Source organism: Balaenoptera acutorostrata, chromosome 4 (assembly GCF_949987535.1).
Source record: "Balaenoptera acutorostrata chromosome 4, mBalAcu1.1, whole genome shotgun sequence".
In the NCBI taxonomy this organism is placed as follows: Eukaryota; Metazoa; Chordata; class Mammalia; order Artiodactyla; family Balaenopteridae; genus Balaenoptera; species Balaenoptera acutorostrata.
The window spans coordinates 61,030,466-61,035,280 of record NC_080067.1 but is presented as its reverse complement, the minus strand read 5'-3'; the positions used below and the strand labels follow the sequence as shown (position 1 = coordinate 61,035,280).

General features: G+C 37.6%; 1 non-coding gene across 1 annotated transcript; it reads left to right on the top strand.

The window, feature by feature from the left end:
* The first annotated feature begins 2,056 nt into the window (after nt 1-2,056).
* LOC114236660 (U6 spliceosomal RNA) lies at nt 2,057-2,163 on the top strand. Its single transcript, XR_003622543.1, has one exon. It is a non-coding gene; the product is annotated as a U6 spliceosomal RNA (small nuclear RNA).
* Nucleotides 2,164-4,815: the final 2,652 nt, after the last annotated feature.

Below are 4,815 nucleotides of genomic sequence, written 5' to 3'. Positions count from 1 at the left end.
TGCACCCCAATGTTCATTGCAGCTCTATTTACAATAGCCAGGTCATGGAAGCAACCTAAATGCCCATCGACAGACAAATGGATAAAGAAGATGTGTTACATACATACAATGGAATATTACTCGGCCATAAAAAGGAACAAAATTGGGTCATTTGCAGAGACATGTATGGATCTAGAGACTGTGATACAGAGTGAAGTAAGTCAGAAGGAGAAAAACAAATATCATATATTAACGCATATATGTGGAACTTAGAAAAATGGTACAGATGAACCAGTTTGCAGGACAGAAATAGAAGACACAGATGTAGAGAACAAATGTATGGACACCAAGGGGGGAAAGTGGCGGAGGGGTGGTGGTGTGATGAATTGGGTGATTGGGATTGACATGTACACACTGATGTGTATAAAATAGATAACTGATAAGAACCTGCTGTATAAAAAATAAAATTAAAAAAAAAATAAAATAAAATTCAAAAAAATGTTAATAGCCAATCGAGGGTATATGCTCCAGGTTTTTTCACCACATCACTGGAAAGGTAAAAACTTGTGTTCTAGAACTGTAGCATAAACCTATCCCTAAAGCAGGGTGCTGGTCACGGTGACTGTCTTGCCAAGTGATGGATGGCAGTGGTGTTTGGGAGCTACGCTGGTGTTATTTGTTTTGAAAGTGCTCAGACAAGCCGAATTTCACAACCATTAGGAGTACTGGGTTGTTACAATAAATATCAATAAGAGATACAACTGCTTCAGGGAACCAGTGGATTTTAGAAAAAGTGGCTTTATGCCTGCGTATTGTATGTCAGGTTGCCTCAAAATGATAAATTATTTACCAGTGAGAGAGGTGAATTAATTCTGTAGTAAAAGGGAGCTTCATTTGTTACCCAGTCAGAAGGAAACTGGAAATATCAAACTGTAACTATATCAAGAGTTTCTTTTAGATACCTTATTTTTCTTCCCAAAGTATTGGCCGCTATTTGACCTCTGCCAGACAGTTCTACCAATTTAGGGAACATTTACATTTTCCAATTCCTTTCCATCTGTTTTCAATCTCAATCCTCAATGTACTGAATTCCATAACAAACTTAATTAGAATTACTTTACTAGAGGCATTAGAGCCAGTTAAATTAAAGATTCAAGTCCTCAGTTGTACTAACCATACATCAGGTGTTCACTTGGGGCTAGGGGACACCATATGAGATAGTGCAGACGTGGAATAAATACATCCATTGTTTCAGAAAGCTCATTGGACGGCCTTGTCTTCATCCACCTGGCCAAAGGGGAAAGCAAGTGAGCAGGAGGCAGGCTTTATTTTAAAAAGTCTTGACCTGGACGTGGCACACATCACTCCTGCTCACTTTGGTCGGTGGAAATGAGTCTTTTGGACTCCCACACACTGGGGCCTGGTGTCTTAGTCCATTCAGGCTGCTGTAACAAAAATGCCAGAGATTGGGTGGCTTATAGAACAAACATTTGTTTCTCACAATTGTGGAGTCTGAGAAGTTCAAGATTAAGGGGCCAGCAGATCCCATGTCTGGTGAGGGCTCGCTTCTGGCTTCAAAGATAGCTGTTTTCTCACTGTATTCCTCACATGGTGGAAGGGGTGAGAGAACTCTCTGGGGTCTCTTTTATAAGGGCAGTAAATGCCATTCATGAGAGCTCTGTCCCCTTCACCTAATCACCTCCCAAAGGCTCCACCTCCAAATACCATTACTTTGGGGATTAGGTTTCAACATATGAGTTTTGGGGGGACACCAATATTCAGTCTATAGCACCTGAGTAGCTACAGTCCTATACTATGGAAAAGAAAGAATGAATTTTACCAGGCCATAGCCATTGCCACCTCACTAGACAAATTTAATAATGCAAATACGGCCCAGAGGAAAAGCCTTTGGAAATAGGCTTGGATTCAAGTCCTTCTTCTGCCACTTCCAGACTGTTTGACATTGGGCAAGGAGGAAGCCCTGACTCAGCTTCATCATTCTTAAACGGCAACAATGATAATACCTAATTCCTGGAACCTTCATCAGGATTAAATATTAAAATTATATCATGTAGATGTGCTCGCTTCGGCAGCACATATACTAAAACTGGAACAATGCAGAGAAGATTAGCATCGCCCCTGTGCAAGAATGACATGCAAATTCGTGAAGTGTTCCATATTTAAAAAAAAAATTATGTCATGTAGAAATGCAAATGTACTTTAAAGTTCAGAAGTGTACACACGTGTGATAGATTGTCTCATGGACCACAGTTCTTCATCTGTCCCTGCAGCCTTGCCTTTTGCTGTGTGGCTTTGCAGTATAGTTTCCTGCCCCTTGAATCTGGGTTGACCTTGTGAATTGTTTTGGCCATTGGGATGTAGTGAGAGTGTCACTGTGCCAGTCCTGAGTCTAGGTTTTGAGAAACCTTGTAGGTTTCTCCCATCATGAGAAAAACCTGCCTAGGGTAGCCTCCTGGTCCCAGGAAGAGGTTGATGGGAGAGTGGTACTCTATCAGCTAGTACCATGTGGAAGAGCGGTACGAATTGGCCCGGCTTAGACCAGTAGCTTAGGTCCTCAGCAGAGGCACGATCTAAATAAATGCCTATTATTGTATGGCAATGAGGTATTGTTGCTTGTTGACTATTGCTATAGTAACAGTAAACAACTACAATTAGTTTGTTCATCTATATCTCTTCACTTGAGCAACTTTTGACATTAAATTAATATAATCTAAAAAAGTAAACATAAGTAAAAGAAAAGTTTGACTGGGTTAAATTTTAAAAATATTAGAAAATTTTAAAAAAATTGTCTGGTACTTTTCATATGGTGACTCAGAAAAGAATTAAAAAGCAATAACAAATGAGATGAGATAAAAACAATGAAGAGAAATAATTATGTGATCACTACTTTTTTTCCCCTTCAAATTTTTTGCTTAATTGAACTATGGTTGACTTAGAATATTGTGTTTCAGGTATATAGCATAGTGATTGAGAGTTTTTTTTTCCCAGATTACATTCCATTATAGGTTATTAAAAGATATTGGTTATAATTCCTTGTGCTATACAGTAAATCTTTTTTGCTCGTCTGTTGTATGTATAGTACTTTGTATCTGTTAATCCCATAGTCCTAATTTGTCCCTCCCCTACTCCTTCTCCCCTCTGGTGACCATAAGTTTGTTTTCTATGTCTGTGAGTCTGTTTCTGTTTTGCATGTAGATTCACTGGTATTATTTTTTAGATTCCACATAAGTGATATCATAAAATATTTGTCTTTGTCTGACTTATTTCACTAAGCATAATATTCCCTAGGTCCATTCATGGTGCTGTAAATGGCAATATTTCATTCTTTTTTATGGCTGTGTACTATTCCATTGTATATATGTACCACATCTTAAGCCAGTCATCTGTTGATGGGTACTTGTGTTGCTTCCTCACCTTGGCTGTTGTAAATAGTGCTGCTATGAACATTGGGGCGCATGTGTCTTTTTGAGTTATTTTTTTTTTTCCAGATACATACCCAGGAGTAGAATTGCTAGATCATGTGATAGTTCTGTTTTTTTAGGGAAACTCCATACTGTTTTCCATAGTGGCTGCACCAATTTATATTTTCAACAACAGTGTAGGAGAATTCCCTTTTCTCCACACCCTCTCCAGCATTTATTATTTGTAGACTTTTTGACGATAGCCATTCTGACAGGTGTAAGGTGATACCTCCTTGCGGCTTTGATTTGTATTTCTCTAATAATTAGCAATGTTGAGCTTTTTTTCATGTGCCTGTTGGCCATCTGTATGTCTTTGGAAAAACTTCTATTTAGGTCTTCTGCCCATTTTTTGATTGGGTTGTTTGTTTTCTTGATATTGAGTTGTATGAGCTGTTTGTATATTTTGGATATTAACCCCTTGTCAGTCACATCATTTGCAAATATCTTCTTCCAGTCTCTAAGTTGTCTTTTTGTTGATGGTTTCTTCTGCTGTGCTTTCAAGTTTGATTAGGTCCCATTTGTTTATTTTTGTTTCTATTTCTTTTGCCTTGGGAGACTGGGTGATCAATGATTTTAGGTAAAGGTCTAGATAGTAAGTATTTTCGGCTTTGCAACTTCTCAGCTCTGCCTTTGTGGTGTGAAGGCAGCTGTAGAAAATATGTAAACAAATGAGTGTAACTCTGTTTCAATAAAACTTTGTTTACAAAAACAAGCAGCAGGCCAGATTTGGCCCACAAGCCATTGTTTGTGGACTCCTGCTCTTAGACATACTAATTATTGATATGGAGATAAATATACTTAGACCCATGCCTCATTTCACACACTGTAAAAAAAAAAAAAAGAAATTACAGAAAGAATACAAAATTATAAGACACGAGAAAGGATTATTCTGGTTATAAAGGGCAATAAGTTTAGAGCTATTGTTGGGTTGAATTTAAGTCTAATGTCTACTACATTAGACAAATTAGACTTCTAATTTAAGTCTTCAGCTTAGTATTTGGCACACAGGGCATGCTCTGGGACTGTGAACTATATTAATGTGAGAGCAATATAAAAGTAGTATAAACAAGCTGATGGGCTTAATTATATAAATATAAAATCCCTCAAATATGTGCTCAATAAAAATCAGTTAAGGTAAAATGGAAAATCATATAAAAGAGTACACATAAGCTCTGTAAATACAGCATACTATTGCTTCGCCAGCCTTGGGTACTAATAAGGCCATATCTCACTATCAAGAAATTCTTTCTTTTATCCTTTGGAGTCCCTTCATCCATAGTTTTTACTCAGTCCAGATATTAGTCTACAATATGTTGACTTCTTTGAAAGAAAACTGAAAAATCTAACCAGTCTC